Source organism: Ictidomys tridecemlineatus, chromosome 4 (genome assembly GCF_052094955.1).
Source record: "Ictidomys tridecemlineatus isolate mIctTri1 chromosome 4, mIctTri1.hap1, whole genome shotgun sequence".
Lineage (NCBI taxonomy): Eukaryota > Metazoa > Chordata > Mammalia > Rodentia > Sciuridae > Ictidomys > Ictidomys tridecemlineatus.
Window position 1 is genome coordinate 68,859,288 of NC_135480.1, and position 25,886 is coordinate 68,885,173.

Sequence of the window (25,886 nt, forward strand, 5' to 3'; positions counted from 1 at the left end):
GAGGTTTTTGTTTGTTTGTTTGTTTTGTTTTGTTTAAACTTCAGGCCTTTGTTCTTTCACCTCTCCAATCTCATTAATATTCCTCTCCATTGTGCCTCAATAGATATAAAATGGATCTTCATGACTTCATGTTTTAGATCATGTTTTGGCTCACATATAACTTTTTCTTTTTTTCTTTCTTTTTTTTTTGAGAGAGAGAGAGAGAGAGAGAGAGAGAGAGAGAGAGAGAGAGAGAGAGAGAGAGAGAATATTTCAATATTTATTTTTCAGTTTTCTGCAGACACAACATCTTTGTTCATATGCCAGGCGAGCACTCTACGGCTTGAGCCACATCCCCAGCCCCACATATAACTTTTTCTTATCTTTCAGATAAAACATTTCAAGACCCAGTTTAACCATCATTTCTATATAGTCTCTGCTATTCCTTCTCTGCAGAATAAGAAAAATTATTTTAACAGATATTTTTCTACAATAGTGATTACGAAGCAGGCATAAAACTAGATATATTTTCTTACTTGACTGGATGATCTGAGAGCAGGAACTTTAAAAATCTAAAGTTTCACCAGACCCCAGCATATATTCTGGTGCGTAACTGGCATGTACATATTTGGTTCAGAAATCATATCTTTATCCATGGAATTTAAATTCAAACGGATAAAGTATGCAAACTATGTACTTTCAAAAATCATTTTCAATTCTTGCTCACAAATTTTGAAAGTGATATTTTGTTTACAATTTATTCTTATGTCTTAATTTTTTCTCTTTGTTCATATTCTTCCTCTCTCTTGTCTATGTTCTTGGATTTTCTTTCCAACTTTTCCCCAACCAACAGTCAGTCTCTATTGGCTCCACTTCCATTCTTCCTGTGAATTTTTACTTCTAGCTTCTCTGTTCCTCCCTTGCAGATATTGCATACTACACAACCTCTGTTCTCTCATCCACCACTTGAAATTGTAAATCATTTTAACAAATATTCTGTTTGTACTATAGATAGTTATTGGACTCATCATTTTGGTTTAATGCAAGAAAGTAGTAGATGCCTTAGTAGGGGATATTAGGTTTAAGGCTATATATTGTGTACACTGGGTGCTGTTGATATTGGTCTCACCAGTAAAGGCGAAGTACTGGAAACTTCCAGGGACACTATAGGTCTACAGGGTAGTATTTTTCCTGCCTTAGATCCATACTTTTTGATGGGAAAATATACTAACAACATGAAAAAAAAAAGAGAATACAGCACCCCCCCCAAAAAAAATGCTTCAACAACAGAAGCCACTGATAACACAGTAGAAGAAATGTCCAAGAAGGAGTTAGATTGTGTATATTGTTTAAATTGATAAGTGAAGTACAGGATAGAATAAGAAATGAAATCAAAGAAAAAATACAGAACGTGAAAGACCACTTCAATAAAGAGTAAGTGATCATGGAAAAAAAAAAAGCAGAAATCCTTGAAATGAAGAAATCAGTAAACCAAATTATAAATTCAATAGAAAGCATCACCAACAGACTAGATCACTTGGAAGACAGAACCTCAGACAATGAAGACAAGATTTATAATCTTGAAAGTAGAGTTGAACATGAGGGGAAGATGGTAAGAAACCATGAAGAGAACATCCAAGAATTATGGGATAACATGAAAAGACAAAATTTAAGAGATAACGCGCAGAATAGAGGAAGGAGAACAGATACAAATCAATAGTAACATTTTAACAACTCTGAAATTATATCCACAGTTAGGGTAAATAGCCTCTTATTCAGTCTCTTTTGCCATAGGCTTACTCTTCTGTACACAGAGCTATTCCAAAATCTGATGCATGTTATTTTTCTTCCTTGCTTTCATCACTGTCATGCCTATCCATGTCCCTAGTAACACTGAAACTCCCTCCCACAGCTTGCCAGATCCTTTATTCCCAGGCCCTACTTGTTAATTCAGTCTTCTCTCTTTCCATTCTCAACTCTATCTACCCAAATACCATTCTATGCTCTAGGTATATCACAGTACTGAAATTGCTTTTTTTATACCTGTGTTTATAAATTACCATATCCTTTTAACTTCTTGCTGTCCTTTATGGGTAGGGATTGGCTTAAATATTAGCTAACCCAACACCTTTCCTTACTATCTCCAGACCTGTGCCCTGAAAAGCTATGTTACTCTCCTTACTCTGGCTCCAATCATAGAACTCAGCTGTACTTTTTAAATTTTTTTAAACCTCCCATTCATCTGTCTGCACACTTCACTAAACTTCAACATCTTAGAGATCCTGAACTGCTTCATAGTGTCTCCATAAACTACCCTGGTCCCTAGCACATAATAGGTATTTAAGTAAACAGTCGGTGAATGGATGAGTGCAAGTTATTGTTTACACCTTAAGTTCAGGCAATATCATGTGAAATCTTAGAAAAAAAAAATCTAAATGTGATTCCATGATTACTAAGTGAGAGAAACTTAAACCAAAGGTGATTCTGAGTCTTTGACTAGGAAAATGGTGTTTAACTCAGAAGAGGGGCTACTCATAGGGAAATAGACCCTGAAGAAGTGAACCTGGTTTGAGGAGTCCTTATAACCATTTTAGCAGGAAAATCCACTGCCCTCCAGAAAAGCTTGGGAAAAGCTTTTATAACAAAGAGTGAAGAGAGATTTTCAATGGGAAAAAAATCTGAATTGGGTATATGAACTTAAATAATTTCTTCTCATTTACCCTGTTTCACAAAATAAGGGAGAGTTAGATATTTCTGCAGGTTCCCTTAGGATCAATTTATGTTTAATGAGTCTGGGAGACTGTCTTCTACCACTGTTATAAAATCTCATTATAGATTTTTTCCTTTTTCTTTCTGATACCTCTTTTATACCACTAAGTTTTCATTTCCAAAACAAAAAATTACTGATTATTTATAAGTTCCAACAATATCCCTATATTCCTTGATTCTCTATGTCAGGCATAGACTCACATCTAATTAATCAGAAAATTCACCATGTTCCCATCAGATTAGCCTGTGACCCAGGCCAGGCCAATGAGCATTAGCTCAGGATTTTGGCTAGAAGTATTAGATTCTTGCCTCTGGTAATGCCAAGGGAGTAGAATCTATCTTCAAAATGTAGGTGTGGGCATGTGGTATAAGCCAAGCTTTAAAGGAGACTGGCACAAAGGAGATCAGAACAATGAGATGGGATGAGGGTAATATCTGCTCCAGTTGCTATTCTTGGAGTCCCTGGGCTCAGCAAAGTGCTAACACTGCTTTGAGGGTTTCCATACTTGTGAGTTGGCTTACATTTACTTAAATAGTTGTGTTATTTTAAATTTAGGCTTTCAGGTCACTCTTAACATCTTTGTGAGGTTAAGGCATAATGAGAAAAATGCCATCTTTTAAAAAAGTTTGTGAAAACAGGTCTGAGCAATGGAATACCATAATATGTTAATTTGTACCAGGCTTTCAATATGAAGTATCTTCTTTCCTTTTTTTGTGAACTTACATGATTTGTAGTTCTACTCTCTTTTCCATGGTAAGTCAAATTACCATCTACAATGTCAAAAAGTTGTACTTAATACAAAATATACAGAAGGCATTGATAAAGTATATGTAATAGCATTATTGAAATATAGACTGAAGTTTGTGTGGATAAGAAAAGGACTCACTTACTGTAGGAGTACTTGGGCTCCAAAGTCTTCTATTCCTGTCAGTTATCTTGCTGAATGATTGTATTTCATATTACATCCAATCCTCACAATAATTTATGAAGGATGTCTTTTACTTTGTTTACATTTAGATAATTAATTTATTTGCTTTTTCTAGCTTCTAAAGCAACTTAAATAGTTGTATTATTTTACATTCTTTGGGCTCATGGGCCTGTATCTCTGTAACCTCTGCTCTTGTCATTTCTGACTCTGTCTCTCCTGTGTCTCATTTATAAGTACTGTTGCACTTACCTTGGTTCACCCAGATAGTTCAGAATAACAGCCCCATCTCAAGATCATTCACTTAATCACATATATAATGTCCCTTTTATTCTGTAAGGCAATTTATTTAGAGGTTCCAAGGGTTAGGATGTGGACATCTTGAACAGAAAACCATATCATTATGTAAGCTAATTCTTACAGAAATTAAAATTCATACCCAAGACTACAAAAATGGTTACTATGAAGGATGGGTTTTTATTCTATCGATAATGGTAAGTTTTCTGTAAATGCACATTCTTATCTCCTGTGTGTCTATGATATGTAGACATCGCTTCATGACACATCTATGACACTCTAAAAATATAGAAAACAATGTGGATTTACTCTATTGTCTGTCTCAATAGTTAATCTGGTATTGCCTGAAGCCTTTTTCTCAGCTAGAAGCTACAGAAAAGTGAATCTGTCACTTGAAAAAGTACATTCACATACTTTCTTCAGGCAATCGCAAGACATTCATGTCCTTATGATTTACATTGTATACAAATCTTGGCACCAAGTTAGTTTCCTGTTGGAAAAATGACTTTGCTATATACATCATTCTTATCTTAAATGTTTGTGAGAGTCAGTCAGTCAACAAGCATTTATCGAGTGCCTAAAAAAGCGTTTCACATAAGTCAATGTGCTATAAGTCAATAAGATAATCACTCAAATGTCACCAAAATACTATTCCTCAAATTAATGTTTTCAGAAATGTGCAGAGTGTGAAAGTACAAAGAACAATGTGCCTACTTGGCCAAATTATCCTTTAGGATTGGGAGCATTAGAAGAGACCTCAGTGACTGCTTCTTAATCTCTCTACCTGTATGTTCATCCTTCCATCTCCCTAATATACATACACATAAGTACAAACATAGGTGAATATTTAAAATATTTTTAGCGAATGAAGATACATTTTATGTACAATTCCCAGCAGAAAGATATGACCACAGTGAGTGATTCATCAAGAATCATCAGCTGAACTAGAACCTAGTATTGAGTCTTAGAACAGAAATCCTAATGCAGAACTATATTTTTAATGTGTCATGTTCTTATTTAGGGACTCTTTGAAATAGCATACCATATAACTAGTATGTTCTCTCCAAATTCTTTAACTGGTTAACTCATACCTGTATTTCACGTGTCACCTTCTTCTGAGAGATACCTCTCCTTCCTACACTATGAGTTAGATGCCAATTTACACACATTGGTAACTTCATGATAGTGACACAAAAGATCTTTCAAATTATATGGCTATTGAGCTGTATTATGTACTGTTACGCAGTTTCTATGAAGACATTTTGAAGACAGAGCTGCATCTGTCTACTGGTCCCTGTTCCTAGACTGGAGCCTAACTCATGGTACAAAGAAAGTGCCATGGCAGAGAGAAGAGGTCTAATGCTACTATACACAGAATTTTGGAAAATAAGTTTTCTGTTGTGATGAAACTTTCAACACAAATACTTCTCAGAAGTACATTCCTGCTTCCCCAAGTTGAAGATGCCACCTCCCTAATGCTGAGATTAGTTCAGAATGGGGAAATCAATATTTCCCTGAAAGTGGAAGCATGTAGACAGCATGTATCATTCTTCAGAGATAATAACAAGAACACTCATTACATAAGGGAAAAAGGCCCATAATTTAACTAGCTTCTAAGATCAACAATTCTCTGCAATTCTAGAAGTCTTCCCAGTAGCTGCATACCAGCTCTACCCACAGGAATTCAAGGGCCACCGGGATCCATTCTGAGATAAGCTGCATCTGTTAGAGTTCTGCCTGGCTAAGCTCATTTCTAGTAAGATACTCTATTCCTTATTAAACAAATTGAGAATTTCATATATATTTTGTGTTCTGTGGCAGGGAGAATTTGATATCTATTAGCCAAACTTGAAATTATAAAGTTAAGTCTTAAAAGAAAATAACTTAGACAAGAAATCTTACCAAAGACTAGAATTTTTTTTCTGATGTAAGACTAAGCATAAGACTTTGTGGGGTAGAAAGGAAATGTCCAAAATCAGTGATATTTGAGAAAAAAGTTAAAATTTGGAGTATAAAATAATGAAATTAGGATTGGAAAATGAATAATGTTTGCAGATAAGGTTGGAGAGATGGGTGAGTCATTAACATTGATTCACCTTGAATACCAGACTAAAGTGTAAATGATAGCAGGAAATGTCAGGATAATTTTTAATGAGATAAGTATCTAACAAATTAATTTAGAAAAAAACATTGGGGACTTAATGATGTTTGTTGATTCCTCACATCTCTTTTATGTCTAGCTACTTAATCTTCATCAAAATAGGGTCACTCCTAGTTTCTCATGCTGAAATGTACATGATAAGCTTCATAATAATGTGAAATTATTTAGGGGCCAGTTGAAGTTCCTTCATTCAGGAAATAATTCCAAATTCTAAATTCCCATTTTATACTCCATTTCAACTTCTGAACTTAACACTTCATAATAATTTTGTTTATATCTCTCTCCTAGAATATAAGCATTCTGCACATAGAAAACTTTTGCAATTTCAGTGATAATGACAAAAATTGCTATTAACTAAATGACACTCTGTGATCAGAGCTGTTCTAAGTGCATTACAAAGATTTGCTCACTCAGTATTTGAAATGATGAAAATGTCAAATAGAATGATATCATGTCCTATATCCTTTTTTTGAGGGGGTTAGTACAGGGGATTTAACTCATGTGCATTCAACCACTGAGCCACATCCTCAGCCCTATTTTTTATTTTATTTTATTTAGAAACAGGGTCTCACTGAGTTGCTTAGCACCTAGCTTTTGCTGAAGCTGGCTTTGAATTTGGCAATCCTCATGCTTTCACCTCCTGAGCCACTAGATTACCGACATGTGCCACCGTGCCAGGCTCCGGTCCTATACCTTTTATGAGCTTGAATTTTAATTAGAAATTCTATATCCACAGTCCTTGCTCTTAAACATATGCATAACTGCTTCTTTAAGCAACACCAAGGAAATTTCTTTGTACATGAGTTACTTTAAGAATTAAGATAACATGATGACATCCCTTTCCATTCAGTCTTATCCTCGAAAATGTAATCCATTAATGTATTAAATCAACAACTATTTATTAAGATAATTTATGTTCTGAACACATTTTATTTCATCAGGGATCAGTGGTAAATTAGTCTTAGAAAACATAGATCTTGCAGCCGTTACAGACTACAAAGTATCATTTAAAAATAAGCTTTTCCTTTTTTAGAAGATATCAATAATCAAATTATGTCTTCATCCATAATTTTTGATGACAATATAAACCTGAAGTCCTGATTATTTTTGTTAATATCTTTTTAATGTATACACAACATTGCCAAGAAAACACATTTTAGTAAGAGTTGGGTGGTTGGGAAATTTTAACAAATTACTTCTAGAAGAATGATTTCTTATTTCATACGTGAACCAAAACCTTTAACAAAACAACTCTTGACATTTGAATCCATGTTGTAATTGTTTGGTAAAGGCTCCTTACACATAAAAGTTATATGTACTCTTATCCACTGGCATGAATTACTTAAGCACAAATGTGTTTCTCATGTTCCTAGTATAGCACTACAGGTAAGAATTGTTTTTATATTATTATTATTATTATTATTATTATTATTATTATTGTGGTGCTGGGGATCGAACCCAGGGCCTTGTGCATTACAAGGCAAGCACCCTACCAACTGAGCTATATCCCCAGCCAAGTCATTTTAATTTTAACATTTAGATTCATATGTTTCATAACATTCCACAGTATTGTGTTAAATGAAATATATACTCTTTATAAAGGTAGCTGTCCTTTTGCTATGTAGGAGATGAAGAAATCAAAAAACCAAGGCTGCTTCTTTGGACCCACCCATTGTGTGTTAAATATTCAATGGCTGTTACATTTCTCCAATATGTCAAGTTGAAGATTAGTTTTTCTTAAATTTTTGGAAGTTCTTTATGGCATTGTTTTGTACCATAAACAGTTCTCTTAAGGTAGGACTGCCAATCAGACAGTGTCAAGGCAACAAACACACATGCCAGATAGTTTCAAGAAAGGTGCTTCAACATGCTTTACATGTTTTATTTTTAATAAACTAATAGTGAAATAGACTAAACAAAGGCATGACCAGATGTCCCAACTTTCCACTTTATATTTTCATAAAGTTGCTCCTATTTGTACACCTTGATTTCCAACTCTCTACAAATAGGGATTTCCAATACTCATACTTCTGATCCATTGATTTCACTTCTCTCCTTCTGGCTTTTATTTTTTTCCAAACTTTCAAGGATTTGATGGGCCTTTATAAAAGCTATAACCCTTTTATTTCAGCCTGTTCTAAACTGATACTTAGACTGTATGTTGTAATTGCTCAACACAATTGTATTTGCCTTGGTGATATCAGATAATACTGTCTCACTTACAGACCCAATACTTAAGAATAAAAATGCTATAGGAAAGAATCAACTTTAATGTTAAAAGGTAGCAAACAGATAAGGTGGTATACAATAAGGATGATTTTATTCCATTGCTACTAAAATATTTTATCTTATATTCTCAAAGGATATCATTAAAATATATTGCTAAAATGTTTGAATGAAAAATCATTTGTAGACATTAATATATATTACATTTTCTCAATTGCAGATTTTAAAATTAGGAATTATATTTCCAACAGCACTCCTAAGACATCTTGCATTATTTAAGAAGTAGAATGACTCAGACATTATTACCCTGTGTACATACAGGACTACAAAATGGTGTAATTCCCCATCATGTACAACCAGAAGAATAATAGGTTATATACCATTTATGTATGATATGTCAAAATGCATTGTATTGTCAGCATAACTAATTAGAACAAATTTTTTAAAAAAGAAGTACCTCATTATTCATCAGAGAGGTATAAACTCTCTCTAGAACAACCCACCTAAAGCTCTTCACTCAGAATACAGTTCTTCCCATTGTATTGATTCTCAGCTAAGTTACGTAGAGCCATAGAAACTTTCACAGAATATCTGTTATTTTCTTTAGGAAAAAAACAATTTCCCCAGATTTATGTCAAAATCTGGTGACTTTGCCATGAGGTTTATTTAAACTACACAAATAAAAACAGAAAATATAACCTGACATCATTAAATTACTCTCAAACTACATATCTTAAAATTAACACACAAATACAGTTTTTAGTAAGCTTGCTAATTAAGGAAAAATATCAGAAAACATAAGTTATATATTGACAAATTTTAAATTAATGTAATTGCCACAGAATTTGTAAACTTGTTTTCAGATAAAGATTTATCAATTCAATTCTAGAGCAAGAATGAATCTTTCATTTTCCTATTTCTAACCACATATGAGAAGAATGAATTTCAGGTATATTTCATTCTTTTCATGATTATTACATTTAAAAAACATAAAATTGAAGTAATTACATTGTTTGTAGAAAGAAATATCCTATGTATATCCTCCCAAGTGCATTTCTCTTTTTCCCTTTATTCATACATATTCCATGTTTTTATAAATGTAATTTATAACTGAAACAAACATCAGATATTATCCAAGTAATTTAATTCAACTATCTTCTACACTTTGCACGTTGAGCTATTTATGATATGTCAAAATGCATTGTATTGTCAGCATAACTAGTTAGAACAAATTTTTTAAAAAAGAAGTACCTCATTATTCATCAGAGAGGTATAAACTCTCTCTAGAACAACCCACCTAAAGCTCTTCACTCAGAATACAGTTCTTCCCATTGTATTGATTCTCAGCTAAGTTACGTAGAGCCATAGAAACTTTCACAGAAAGTTTTTTCTTTTTGCATTACTTCATGAGGAGAAATAAAATATTTTCTACGTGCTCTATGTACAGGAAGACAACAGAATATTCTAATATCCATAACTCATAGTTCTTGGTTCCAGCCTTTAAATATCAGAGTGCCAGAATGAATGTAGAATATCTGCTTTAAAAACTAGGTCTTGTTAACAAATGTGATGTCACTTACCGGTCAGTTTACATCTTAGCTCCCATCTCTGAGTAATATTGATGCTAAAAAAAATAAGAATTGAAATATAAATTTGGAGATCACATCATTAGAACTACATTAACCCAGCTGCCCACTTTAAATATCTGGTTTGCCCTAATAACTATTTTACCTTTATATTCCCAAAATAACTCACAGGACAAAAGGTATTAAGGAAGCATACTTAACAAACGTAAAAAAAAAAATTTCCTGTTTTTCCCATTCATAATTCTGATATCTTGCATGCCCACCTTTAATTCCAATCAAGAAATGGCAGCAGCTAAACAGTCTTTCTCTGCTACCTGTTAGCTGGCTAATAGCTAATTTAACCCCTTTCTCTCCCAGCTACACTGACTGCTAGCAATTAGAGAAGTAATGGTGTCACGTGCTTGCAATGAAGAAAGAATAACCTGCTGCAGGTGGAGGATGGAAGAAAAATGCACATTTGAAGGACACTTTTTCATTTTAAGAAGCTATAAATGGATACAGAAAGTGCAATTGGAATCCATGTGGTCAGAAACTACACTTTGTCCCTATTCTGGTACATTGCTAGTTTGGGGCTGCACTCCAGCCATCAGATGTTGGACCTTACATTAACCATGAACCTGTCAAAACTGAGGGTTTCTCTATGAGACCTTAACAGTGTTTATCATTTTGAAGAAAATTGTGGCTCAAAGTTATGAAGGTAGTGATTTGCAGATCCTGGATTCATCACAAAATCACATTGATTTATACTTTCCCACTATTGAGATGCTACTGTGTTAGAAAATGTATTCATTGGTTCAACAAATACTTGAGAGTGATTATGAGGTTTCAGGCATATTTATTATTTAGGATACAATAGTGAACAACCAAGACCAAGAATCTGCTTTCATGAGTTTACATTTGAACAATGGGTGATGGACAATTAACAATAATCATGATAGAAAAGTACATTACATAAAATGTAGAAGAGTTAAAAAAACAGATAAGAAATTGTGAGTTGCAGATTAGAAGCTCAGGTGGAGTAGAAGAGAGGCAGTTTGCACTATTAAATTGAGTGTTAAGTTAGACTAATATTTAAACAAACAATTGAAACATGTGGGAGGCAAATTTAGGTGACCTTCTATGAAGAATGATCCAGAGAGAAAGCTCTACTACAAAGATAGTTTCACAGACTCAAAGCTGAGACTTGACAGAAGCTTTTGAGGAAAAGGCAGCTACAAGTAGCATTGAACAGAATAAATGAAGGTGGTAGTGGTAGGCAATACAGCCAAAAAGGAAAAGGTGAGGAAGGTCACATCTGGATTTAATTTGGGGTCTACCTATGGTAGACATCATCTTCTAAAACAAGAGTGGTGAGTGCAGACCTCAGGCTTGATGCCTGGTAAGCCTTTATGTGAGGACTTGTTCTTTCCCTTATTGTAGGGCTTGAAGAAGTTTACTTGAAACTTCAAGCCTCAGTTTCTTCATTTATAAAACTAAAGATCCATATAGAAACAGGTGAGTGAGCGAGAAAGAATATATTACATTTGCTAAAGTATTTTGAGCTGTTTAAAGTCTGTGCCAATCTCATAGCAAGTGTAATCAACTGAATTAATGGCTCTATTCTTCCTCCACTCTCGCCCTTTGCAGTTGTTTTTTCTAAAAATCAAGATAGTATTTCTCAACTCCTTGACTTTGGACTGAGCTTTTACTGTGGCTCATGAAAAATGGTAGAGGAGACAGTGACAACTCTGCCTGTTAAAAGGAGTTGGGTATTTCTACTTTTCCTCTTGTGTGTCGGCCCAAACTCAAATTTGTTTAGTGGTTTGAGGAAGATGAGGGTCGGTGGGACACAGCTACCCCAGCTGAGACCAGACCTGCAGCAAGGTGGAAAAGAGCTTTGGCTGTCTCACTTTGAAGTGAACCTGCCCAGTGGGGCCCAAAGAACCTCAGCCAAATAAAGTCACCTTAAGAGCAAACAGTTGGTGTTTTCACCACTATGTTTTAAGATGCTGTGTTGCATAACCACAGCTTATTAATAGAGTAGGCATTTAAAAAAATCCTATTCCCTATTCAATTTCTTTAGTCTCTAGGACCTCAATTAAAACAAATTCTTCCCCAGCAAACTTAAGAATGCCCAAATTCATCAAAATAAAATACCCAGTTTAACTGAAGTCATCCCCAAAGGCATTTAAGTCCTCTCTAAGTTATGCAGTGTCTTAGACTGTATGGTTAAGTGCTAGAAGGCTTTAAATGTGATTGCAAGCCAAAGTCAATGAGTTAGAATGATGTCCTTGATTGTATCAGAGAATCCAGTTTTAATGCAAATACAATGGGAAATGAACAGTTTTTACACAATTCTTTTCAAATAAAATGTGCTAAAAAGATAAAATAGTCTATCTTTTGGGGTTACCTTGCCATCACCGAATTTATTACTAACATTAAAAATTTTAAAGTGAAATACAGCATCCTGTTTGTGAATTAATATACTGATATAACTCCTGAATTGGTACTTCTGGCACTATTATGGTCACATGTGGACAGAGTGGAAAATATTTTGCATTGCCTAATGCTCATGTTCCTGCTGAAGTGATACTCTGCCTTTTGTTTCAGTTCCAAACACAAGACAAGTGTCCTTTCATTTTCAATTCAGTCCTGCGTTTTTTGTGCTACTAGCTATTGAACCCCAGGAGTGCTCTACCACTAAGCCATATCCTCTGACCCTTTTATTTTTATTTTTTTTTTAATTGTGTGTTTCTTGTTGAGTTGCTGAGGCTGGCCCTAAACTTGTGAAACTCTTGCCTCAGTCTATGGAGTAGCTAAAATATAGGTGTATGCTACCACTGTGGGCATGTGTGTGTGTGTTGATCTAGCTTTTTAAAGTGTAACCCAAGTGTGGTGCTTTTTGATATAGTGTTCCTAGAAGTCTGTGATGTGCCTATTGAAGAAAATGTACATGTTACATAAGCTTTGTTCAAACATCAGATATAAATCTGTTATTGTGAGTTTAGTTAAGAAATCAAAAATACATATTAAATGTTTTTTTTTTCTCATTCACAAAACAAGGTTATGTACCAATCAGCTGACAACAATGTTGTGACTTGGGAGTGCAGCTGCAGAAACCCAACACTATATATTCCATAGAAGCAGTAGTTTAGTCTTCACTAATGTAGTGCAGCAATTTATGGAACATAACAGCATCTAGTGAAACTTGACTATGTACATATATATTTCTGTTTTTATACATATGAACATATCACACATCATATACATCATAAATCCCCCTAAGTGTAGCATTTTAACTTTTTCCTCATTAATAGTACTAATCACCAAGCAATTTTAGCAGAATGAAAACATTTTTTTCTAAGAAAAGCCTGGCATCTTTCATAAGATGAACAATGTGCTAAATGTTCTGGTTATTCATAAACATGGGCAAGTACTGGGCATTCAGATTTTCATATGTTTATGCATCTTGGCTTATAATATTTAAATAAATTGCATTGTTACCATGAGATTCAGTAGTAGCAAAAAGCTGAATTATAGATCATCCAAACTTACTTATAAAGCAAACTTTTAAAAAAGAATGCTTCAAAGTCAGTAAAATGTCTTATTCAATCTTTCCATAACCCTCTTTTAATGAGAAAGTTGAGAGACTTATGCCTAAAATACGATTTTGCCACTGAATCCCCTATTCTCTTTTGAACTCACAATATCTTCTCTATACCTCATTACAGTACTTAAAACTGCATTGTAATGATCATCATACTTTACCTTTCCCTTGCCTTTATCTCTTCTGAACTGAGTCCAGTGTCTGAGACATAAGATCTCATTGAAGGTAGCAAATACTAATTATGAAAGACTACAGTGGTACCAGGCCACACTGGGACATCATATATATTTCAGATAGATGTATATATGTATATGTAGTTTATATTATTTTCAATATACCACACACCAAATATTTTACTAAAATCTTCCTAGGAATTGCTTTTTAAAATTGCCAATCCTCATTCAGTCTAAGCTGAGCTCAGTGTAGTGAAAAAAGATGAACTTTGATGAAATAGGGATTTATATTCTGGCTGTACCTCTTAATAATAGCAGAACATCAAAAAGGTTACAGAACTTTTCTTATTTTCACTTTTCTAAATATTAACACCCTTCTTGAGCTATGAGAATTGCACTAGATCTCATATGTGAAAATACCAAGCATATAGCATCCACTGTATGCACGTCAACCTTCTTTCTTTCACGATTGTATTTACGTGCAGATCTTGAAATACTTCAATGATAAATTCACTTCTCATAGAGGTGATCATGTTGTTTTAATTTTCAGAAGTATAGGAATACAGATGCAGCTGGGGGTTGTGAGTTATCAAAAAAGTCTCTGCTATAGGCAATAATTTTAATGTTAATTAACTCCATCTGGAAGGAAAAGCAGGTGTTGAAATTGATCACTTAAGTACAGAAAGCAAAGGCTGTTTACTAAACTCTCCCTAAATTAATTTGGCTGAGCTTGTGGTTAAATTGCTTTCAAGTCACTTTTCTATAAATGCCTCATACCAAATGCTGAAATTGGAAAAAGTAGACCAAGCAGATTCTAATGAAATGTAACAAATTGGGCTGAAAGGTCACCTAAAAATAAAAATTACATTTTAAAAATGAACAAAAAAAAAAGCAACAGTCACTTTTGCTTCAAAAGCAGGGAAATTTAGGCAAAAATCATTTCCAATGTGTGGTCCACAAATAGCCTGCATCAAATTAATGTCAGTGTGCTCCAACAGGTAGAGTTCTGGGCTCTCTGCCAACCCTATTGAATAAAATTCACCAGCAAGCCTAGGCATCTGCATTGTAACAACAGCCCGGGTGAATTTTATTCTTACTAAACTTAATCATTGTTCAAAGATCAGAGAAACCAAATCACACTGATGGTGACACAGGTTCCTTGAAAGATGATGAATAAAGATAATGATTTTCTCATAAAGTAAATAAATGAGTTTTGAAATATAGTTAAGACTCCAAATGCCAAAATCAAAACTAGGTCATTTAAGAAAGTACCAATGTTGTGGTAGCATCTGCTGATCAATTTCTTCCCTTCTGTTACTACCTATTTCCTCAATAAAAGCCCAGATTCCTTAAACTTCTCAAGGCCCTCCATAATCTGATCTGATTGTTCATTCCATTCCCAGCTGTGGTCCCAAGACAGCACCTTCATTCAGCATGGTGCACGGTAAGAATTAGAAACTTTAGGGACAGAGCTCAGAAATCTATATTTCAGGGTCACCTCCAGATGATTTTGATGCACCTTGAAGTTTGAAAACCGCTTTGCATGCAACATTTTTCAACCGATATTTAACTAGTTAACTGTTAAGAATGAGACATGAGGTTGAGTTGATATACAGCAAATGTAAGTCACTAATTTCCTTGTCAAATAGGAAATAGAATACCAGAGCCTGCTAGTGTTTCCAATCATAAAAGAATCCAGTATTTACAACATGTAAGTGCTCTTCTGAGTGCTTTACATTTATTACCTAATTAATCCTCCTACAGTGTAATGACATGAGTTTGAATATTATCACCATTTTACCTAATGACCCTGAGACACAGAAGTTAAGCAGCAACACACCAGCCACACAGCTGCTGAAGGAAAGAACCAGGAATTGAAATCAGGGATTTAACATGGTTCTAGAGTTCTTTACCACCCTTACATCATCTCTGGAGATGTTGCCAACTCAAGCCTCTCCTGAGGCTTTAACCTTAATCAAGAAAGATGACTATGCATATGAAAAGAGCATGATTAACTAATCCAATGTAGTTTCCAAGATTAAAAATAAAAATATTTTAGCATGTAAATGAGGAAGATTCCCCCACCCCACAAATTCCTCTCTTTTTCGCCATCTCAAAGCCTGCTTATAGGTTTCCATTAAATCATCACTTTATTAGAAAAGCCTTTTAGTTGTGTGAACATGCAAAAAATTGTCAGAGCCCAGGTTTTTACATCTAGGATTAAAGATAATCCTATTATTAAATCATAAGAACAGTATGGAATGAGGGAATGTATGTGAATTAGCATTTTAAGTTTTAAAACAGTCAAGAGTTTGCAACAATTCTTTTTATACAAAGGGTTTTAAGTACTTATTGGTGGTTGACTGTCTAATCTTTGACACCATAATTAGCACTGCATTTGCATTGTTAGCATAAAGTACTTCCATGTTAGTGATTCATTTATCATTGATGATTCCAAAATTTCCTGACCATAAGATTAACCTGAGGTGGTTTTTTAGAAACCTATATTCTCTAGTGGTTCCCCCAAGAGATTTTATTTTTTTTTAATTTTGGCATGGGATCTAGGATACCATATATTTGAAAATATATCAAAAGTGATTATTATAAGGAGTCAAGTGTGGAAAATTACAAATATTCTGGACATTTACAAATAAAAATATAAGCAAAAACAAAACATTCATATTTTCCTTTAATAACAAGGCTTATTTTCAGACACAAGTTTGTTTATTTTTTTCATGTACTTGTCAAAATATTTGTAGTACAACAGATAGTAAATTATTAGTTCTTACTCAAATGCATTTGTCAAAAATGGTAGAGAAACACCTGTCTCCTAGGAGGAAGATAGGTTTTAGGAATGTATTAATTTGAATAGACTAGGTTATGATGCAGTAATAAATTATATCCTGAATCCCAGTAGCTTAATAAAATAGATATGTCTTGCTCATTCACAATGCATGTCCATTGAGGATTAGCAGGGATTGGGGGAATTAGAATGGAAGATACACTCTATGTGGTTACTAAGGGAACCAGACTGAGTTTCTACCACCTTGCAGCTGTACCATCTGGAACTTGCAGCCTCTTCCATTATTAAAATGGGGAAGGGAGGGGCTGAAAAGGAGCACTTCAGTGTTTCACTGTCTCAAACAGGAAGTGACATGTAAAATTTACTCCATAGTTTTTTGGCTAAAATAGTCAAGTGGTCCAGGCTTAATAAAAGGGTGTATGGAATTGCAGAATTGCACATGGAATATTTTGCAAGCCTTATTATCTCAGCCTCAGTTATTTTTAATGCCTAATTAGGATCCTAAATAAATAATCACCTTTCAGCAATTTAAAGCTACCAAGCAATCTGGGGCAGGGGGGCATCTAAATGAATTGGTCTCTCACCCCAAGAATTGAAAGTTTACTTAAGACTACAGAGAATAACTCATTAAATTAGAAGGAGCATTCATTAAAGAGCTGAAGTGTGAGATACATGCTTTGATTGCAGAATAGGGACACATTTAGTAAAGCAGAACTTTATGAAAGAAATTGCATAAATTAGGACCATAAGATTAGAAATGTTCACAAACAGATAAGTTGACACAATTAGTAAATAGCAAACAGAACAGTAAAACAAAGTCTCCAAACCATGACTAGTGGTATCCAATGTTTATATGAGGCATGTGCATTTCCCTCTAATGAGGTGATGCATGATAACCTAGGGTCACCTTCACTAAAGCCCTGCCTTCACAAAAGAAAAAAAGTCTTCCTCTCGATCTACATTAGCAGTTCTTAATGAAGTTGTAATCTAGTCACAGTGTACTCAGTGAGCCTGCGATAACTGTGTATAACATTTCTGTACTACAGGACCATGGACATGTAAAACAAATGGCAAGATCACTGAGGCATATTCCTTTGAACAGCCCTTCTCTGCCTTTTCCTTCTAAATTGCTCAAGAATTGGCAGCTAATTAGCAGCTCATTAGCAACATTGATAAACCATGTGACAAAAACAAATGCTGTGCTAACAGAAGGGACAGAGCTTTCTCATGAATATGAAATAGAATGCAGGGATAAAAACGAATCACTGAGAGTAGCTCCCTATGGTTCTTACTGTATTTTGTGTTTTCTTAGTCATTCACACACTCAAATATTTATTCACCACCATGTTCAAGGCAATGTGGTTGTTGCAGGAATGAAAAATGCATCAAACACAAAATCTTCCTTCAAAGAGCTCACTAGAGAACAAAATGATAAGGCTCTGTCTCCTTGTAAATGATATTCCTGAGGCCAGATTATGTTCCCTTCAGGTAGAAGCATTATACTAATATGTGTGTTTGTGTGTGCACACATTCATACACTCATCTCACCACACACTTTTAGGTGGAATGCTATTAAAGTAGGTATGACATCTAAGGCTAACTAGATGGTAATTTATTTATTTGTTTATTTATTTTTTACATATATGAAAGAGAGAGAGAGGGAGTGAGAAAGGCAGAGAGAGAGAGAGAGACAGAGACAGAGAGAGAGAGACAGAGAGAGAGAGAGAGAGAGAGAGAGAGAGAGAGAGAGAGAGAGAGAGACACCAGATCTCTTACCTTAGTTTGAAACATTTTGAATGATCAGATTTAGTTTTAAAATCTTAACTGTTACTTTTCCAATTAGAAGCACTCAAGTATTTCCAAGAAACTTCTAATTCCTTACAATCACACACAGTTCCTGGCATCTCTTTTTCTTCTTGTGTGCCACCATCAAATATTTGTGGGTTTCACTCATACATTTACCTTGAATTATCTTTGCTAATGCCACCAATTCACTTTGTCTTTATAATACCTCCTCACACTTCAAGATGCTGTAGCATCAAATATAGAAAGTCTTCCTCAGGCTGAATTTGGCCCCAACTCCTACTTCTTACTTTTAACTTATACTGTATAATGCATACCTTATTTAGCTTCTATTTCTCCCTTTTAGACTTGTAGCCTCTTGAGAGCAGAAGTTGTTTCATATCTTTAGTGGTTAATATGAATAAATATTTAAATAATTGAGTTAATCAATAAATGTGTGTGCTATTCAAATTCTAATCTATTATGGGAATATATAAATGATATGCTAGTGTGTAGCAAAAAAGACTGCTTTAAGCTATTAGGATGCTAGAAAGAAAAATATATGTATGAAAATTTCTCTTGAAAGCCAAATTTTGCTATTTTAATCAGGTAGATAAGTAAATCACCTTATATTACAAAGCTTTAAAAATGTGTTTGTTCTCAATATACTTTACTTGTTATGAATAGCTTAGTAATGTAATTATATCTCAGAATCCATTAGAATTATAGAATTTAAATACTTTCAAGTCTTTTAACAGATGATGTTATGTATGAACATTCTAAGTTTTCTTTAAAATCTACCTTTGCAGAAGTTCTAAAATTTAAAATGATAATTTTGTCTTCTAAACTTTAAGTGCAAATTTAAAACAAAACAACTCATACATTCAGACAACTATACATGAAGGCAACTTAAAAACTGAGCCTAATACATTTGTAAAGCAAATGAGAAAATTGAGCCATAAAAATGAGACATGACTTGTGAAAAGTCTTCTTGTGATCACCATAATGGAAAAAGTGTTTTCTCACCCCCCAGTTCAGTGTTCTGCCCACTAAATAAATCTCCTTTCCAGTTCACCACATTTATTTGGGGAAAAAGTTTCTCCACAGAATTTGGAGATGTTCTTGGCTAGAGGATCCAGCCAGTTAATACAAATGATTTGTTTTCATCCAATTTAAAATGGCATTTTATTGGCAATCTTAGAGACATTTTCCAAGTTTCAATTTTATTTTCTGATACTAGATAAAAGGAAAAAATGAGGAAAATATTGATAGCTATTGGCAAAGTGAAAATCAGGGGGCATTAAACTCTTGAAGAAAGGAAGGTATTTTATATTTGCATTCCATTAACTAAGATATTCCATCTTTTAAAATCAGAAAATGCTGGTGGTGGTTGTGGTGTGGTTCTATTTGATAGAAAAGAATTTCACAGGGAATTAAGGAATTATTTGGCCTTAGTCTAGTAAACCACCAGATAGCTCTCTATGGGAGTTGCATGCACTCAATTGCCTTCAAATTTTAAACTGAGGAAAGACTAAGAACTGTAATGTTTAGATAGAACATTTAAGGTTAATCCCCAGATCCTATGTACTGGAAAGTATTGTCTTTGTGAGGGCAGAAAAAATAAAATACTTTGTTAAAAATTCTAAATATTAAAAGGACCCATTTTCTAATAAAACCAATATAAAATTTAATAAATACAGGCACTTTCAATAGAAGGCAAAATGAAATTGCCTTTTTGAGACAGGTAAGAAAACCTAATATTAATACAAAGGTGATTTTCTTATTTTCAGATTCACCTATGGTAGAGTACACAAACTTACTTGAAAAACAGTGCATATAATATAAAATTATATTACCAGTGTCAAGAAAAAAAAGTGACTAAGAATTCTAGTCAATAATGCTGAGAACAGTTTGAGAAGTCTCCTGAGAATACAGAAGAGTAAAATGTGGCAAAGATTAAAATAATGAGAAAAATACAAGAAAGAAAAAAATGCTATAAAATGTTGATTTTAGGATTTCAGAAGAAATAAAGTTGTATAAAATACTAACAAAATTTAAAATATTTCTCTGAAAGCAAGGTTTGAATATGTGTTAACTTTTAAGGCAATGTTATATAGCAATGCTCCATATAAGGATGCATTTTGAAGGGAAAAAAGGCTAAATTTTAATGGTGTGTTTATATACCTAAATATAATATGTATATTTAGTTATAAATGGACACAATATTTCTGTTTATTTTCATGTGGTGCTAAGGATCAAACCAATGTCTTATATGTGCAAGGCAAGTGCTCTGCCATTGAGCCACAACCCCAGCCCTAATGATATATATTTTAAACACTAAATTTTTAAACAACATTTAAAATTATATGAAATCAGTCTGATTCAACTCTTCCAAGACAAATTCCAATCAACAAATAAAATTTTAAGTATTTTAGGTCTATATGTACTTAATATTTCAAATTCAATAAATGTAGTGCAAGACAAGGATCTTTTAACCTATATTAAAATAGGTTAATAGTATACTAAAAAAATGTGCTATCTTTAAAAACAAAGATAATTCTAACTTAAAAAACAAGAACAAAAATCAGAGTGGGGAATTAATGATATAAAAGGGTGAGAAAGGATATATTCCTACTAAAATTTTTTAATGTGAAAATGTGTTCCAAAAAAATTTAGCTTTTCAAATACTTGAAATATGTTTCTATAAAAAAAAATCAGCCCTGAAAATTGGGCAGTTTTCAGAAACTAGTAAGGCCTTTTTGTTTAGGCATTGAAGATCAATTTCTCTAACTTATATATTTAATATACATCTTTACTGTAGAAAACATTAGAGATGGGAGGAGAGAGAGAGAGAGAGAGAGAGAGAGAGAGAGAGAGAGAGAGAGAGAGAGAGAGAGAGAGAGAGAGAGAATGTTTATGCATCACCTCAAGCTCCCTAGCATTTACTTCATGTACATTCTGGTGAGTGTCCTACAACATATGGCACAAAGTTATTATGCTTCTGTTAGTGTGTTACTTGTAAACATGATATCAAAAAATCACAAGTCTCCTTTTGTTATCTTGCATTGCTTTAGCATGCTCATTTCCATATTTAAAGTAGTTATGGCTATCTTTCTTTTAGGAATGCACACAGCACCATCAATGCCTGTCTTCCCTGGGTGGTTCAAGTGGAGATGGCTGCATAGTCACCCTAGGAACTAAGCCCAAGTGGGGCTTAGATATTGTTTCATGCCTCACTAGGCACAAGGAATAGGTAAAATTTGTAACATATCTGAGAGCAGTATGGATATGGCACTGAGAGCTGATAGTTGAAGAAATAGCCTCATGACTAATATAAATAAACAAAGCAACAGGTAAGAGGAACCATATCTGAAGAATGAATGGAAATGATGATTCAACAGATAAGAAGGAAGGGATGATAAATGGAAACAATCATAATTGAGCTGTTTTTCTCTCCAAATGAGTCAGGGCTAGAATCTACATCAAATTTCAAGACAGACTCTGGATGAGATGAGTACTGAAATGAAAGAATGAACACTGCAAAGAAAAGAGGGAAAAGAAAAACTAAATAGGCCAATGTTGTGTTAAATTGAATGAACTTGCCCAGAAATAGATATTACTTGAAATATAACAATGTCCAAATCATATACATACATACATACACGTGCATATTGTGTAAATATATTTGTGATCTGTGTAATTATGAAATGTGGTATTTCATTCACTAAGTATTATGACTACACAGAAGAGTACTCTGAGAATAGTAATCAGAGAAAGTTTTCTAGATATGAATTTTCAGCTGACATTTGAAGGACAGTAATATTGCACATTGTAAGACATGTGTCACAGTTCTCATAACTTTTGATTTAATGGTCAATTATAGATTTCTCTTATTCTTACTCCTTACTTCAACAATTCAAGTTGCCTCTGCCTTCAAAACATCAATTCACTCTACCTTCTGTTCTGCCTCTCTAGACCAATAATTAAAAAAAAATAGCACCATATGCACCTTACCTCAGACTCACTATGTGCTAGTGTACTTCCCTTACATAACCCCACCATAGCTATGAAGTTCAGTAAATTTTATATGAACACAACACTTGTCTACTCTGTTGGTACTCTAATATCATGAAGAGTCCTAATAATATCCTCTTTCACTTTTTTTTTCCTCTATGGTAGGGGCCAGGAAGAGCATTATTTCTCATATCTTTAACATCCTTTAACCTGGATTATTACCACAGTCCTTTATTGGTGTATATTACTGACTTTGTCAACATTTTTTTAACTTAAAGTTTTCTTATTTTGGGTTTGTCAGGTTTCTTCATAATTAATTTCAATTTTTGCTTCATTGGCCAGGACACTTCTTAGGTGACATGTCCTTAGATTTGGATACAGTGATGTCCACTGGTCGCCTAGTCCTTAGTTTTGATAATTATAAAGATTTTTGTCCACCTAATGGATAATTGCTCACTGATTAAAATATATATTTGGTTATATATAAAGCAAAATTGTGCAATGGAGAATATCATGTTCTATGATCCTTTCAATCTGTAACACTGAATGTCATTATAGGAGTTTATCATGATAGACATTTTATTAACCCTATTGCACTTCCAATTTGAAGCAGGGAAAAAGTGTAGCATGTGCTATTAAGAAGGAAAATAAAATACAATTCCAGGTGACTTTTATTCATTAAAGTGATAAAAATATTGCATACAGCAATAAAATGTCCTAGAGAAGAATCAGCAAGAGAAAAAAGTGACTGACAGACTAGGATGAGCAGACAGGTTGGATGTCCATGGGTCTGAGATTCACAAGAAACAACTCTGGTGCCCTGTCCAGATATCCCCTCAGGAACACAGAGCCCTTGTTGTGCCACCTGACAGGAAGGGTGGCAGCTGGTGGCTGAAAGCCATGCCCCTCCTTGGGAATTATTCTTGGCCAAAGACTACACATATCAATAAAGGTATGTCTTCATCCTGTGTGTGTGTGCCAGGGGCGGGGGGAGGCGGCGAGTAGGGGGCTGAATCTTATAATAAAGGGAACATCTGTGACTTCAAAAATCTTGTGAACCAGTTGTTTACCTCTGTAAGCCTCATTTTATCATTTTGTAAATCTCCTATCTCCATTCATACATAATTTCCCACAAGGAAACAATGAATTTGCAGCATAGAATAAGAGCTCTGTATCCAGATGCCTGGATTCAATCTTGGACCACAAAGCCTAGGTATTTGTGCGTCCATTTCAGTCTACGCTGAAGAGCCAGGCCAGCTCCAGCTTGGAGCTTGGACTTCCTGTGGCATCTGTAGCAATTTCTTCCTCCACACAGTCTACTTCCCTTACAGGTGGTTTATCTACCAAAAAACTCTTCCTGCTCTCCTATCTTCTCCCCATCAAAACCCACAACTTTCTTCTATAAGGACATCTTCAGATTCTGAGGAAAAACAATCCAAGTTTGGAAGAAAGCAGGCTACTTGAGCTACTGAATAAACTGCTATTTTAAGGTATAAATGATGCAAGATATTCAAATTCCTGAAAATAAAATTCTGAATTAATGTGACTGCTACAATTATCTGTTATCTTTGGAGATCCAAAGCCAGAGTTTTACCTTTTCTAATATGTTTTGAATAAAGAGAAATATAATTTACTTAGGAAATGATACCTGATAGAAATTATATGTATTAAGATAGTCAATACATGAATAAGTTTTGAAGTTTCAAAGTACAAACTCTATTTCATAACAATGCATATGGAAATTGCTGGTGAAAATAAACCCCTTTTGATTTCCAACTGAGTAGGATTATATAACTTTTCTCATAAGCATTTTAGGTGTTTCTTACAAAATCTTCAAAGACCCAGTTACCATGTTTACAACAAGATAAAATGAGGCTTACAGAGGTCAAACAACTGGTTCGAAGCCACTGGACAGCAAGTGGTACAATTGGGGTTTGACCTGGTACAGAAGACATCAAGTCCTTAATTATTCAATCCCTTTCACAATGTCATTCCAAAGTATGATTTTTAGACTACTTAGATCACTAGGAAGAGGGAGGGATCCAAACCCCAGCTGTTTTTCCATTCAAAACTTATTCATTTATTGACTATCTTAATACATATAATTTCTATCAGGTATCATTTATAAACCCCAGGGTTTTTCCATAACTTACCATGGGGAATAAAAATGAATTTGCAATAGAGTGACAGCTCTGTGTCTGGATGCCTGGATTCAACCTTGGGCTTTGCCTCTATGTAGCTGCATGAGTTTGGTTAATTTGCCTGACCCCTCCAAGTCTCAATTTCTTCATTTGAAAAACGGGATGATGATAATGTCCTAGAGTTTTTGTGGGAATACAAGGTGGTAAATTAAAGTGCTTAGCATTGTAGTCAGCAAGCACTCGGTAAATTTTTAGCTATCATTATATCTACTCCAACTGAAATGTGATTAAAAAACAAAAAAACTTGTTGAAAAAAATTATGTAAAAACATATCTGAGACTCTGATCTCTAATTGTGGCAATATTCATAAATCTCAAAACCAGGGTATTTCAAGGTCAAACATTTAACAATAATTCATTAATTATATTTTCCTTTTAGTAAATCATTATCGGAACAAGTCATTAGGTGACCTTTTCTGGTTACTGCAATCCAATAAAACTTACATTAGCCAGAGTTTCAGGAACATTAGTCTAATGTGCTTTCAGAAATCACCTTCTCTGAGCAGTATAATAAGTTTGTGTGAAAAGCAGAAAGCATGTAATATATAATAAAATTTGGACTTTAATGAACCATCTTGGCAAACTGACTAGTACTATAATTCAATGGTTAGCATTCCTTAATTAATGAATTAAGAAAGCTAGAGTAGTTTCTAAATGCTACACTGGGTTATAGTTTTGCTTATTTTCTATTTTTACTATATATTCCAAATTTATTGACCAGTTTGAAGTGAATCTTAGGTGACAATGATAATGAAAGCAGCAAGATAGAAGAAGCAACTTAGATATGGCAAAATTAGCAGGTTTTGTAATTTCCAGAGCACATTTTTTTTCCTGAAAATATTATGAATTTCTAAATAGCTTATTACAAATTAACTTAAATGTTTCTCTGAATCATCTAATAGGAATATACGATAAAAAATGTTACCTCCTGGTTCAGACTTAAACATCCAACTGAAAGATTTTAGGGGCTTAAAACCAGTAGATCATTTTGAATAATACCTTCATCTTTTTTTTTGTTATTTTTATTCCTTTAGCTTTTGATTGTTTTTTATGGCAACTTAACCTAATCATTTGCTTAATATTCTCCAAAGCAGTAAGCCTAAAAGTAGGAACTTCTTACTCAGATGTCTATTTTTCTTGATATTGAATTTGAAGTATTGAATGTATGCTTGCTAAAGAGAACATCTGAACAATCAAGAGATAAATATCAAATTTAGAATATCTAAGTCTAAGATGCCATTAATTTTAAGAATAATTCTTTTCATGATACTAAGAACAAAACCTTGTCCATTTCACTGTGACAAACCTTCAAATCCTCCATTGCCAAGACAAAAATTTTAGTGATGAATTACTGGAAAAAAATTCACAGAATTTATATTGCTTT

The 25,886-nt window shown here is 33.9% G+C and overlaps 1 protein-coding gene across 12 annotated transcripts in view; it reads right to left on the reverse strand.

The window, feature by feature from the left end:
• Positions 1-25,886, reverse strand: part of Tenm4 (teneurin transmembrane protein 4) — a 2,824,428-nt gene that overhangs the window by 2,467,509 nt on the left and 331,033 nt on the right. For all 12 annotated transcript variants that reach the window (XM_078046757.1, XM_078046770.1, XM_078046771.1 and 9 more), the window contains exon 2: positions 9,939-9,982. The gene's annotated coding sequence lies outside the window, so the exon portion shown is untranslated. The remainder of the gene's footprint in view (positions 1-9,938; positions 9,983-25,886) is intronic.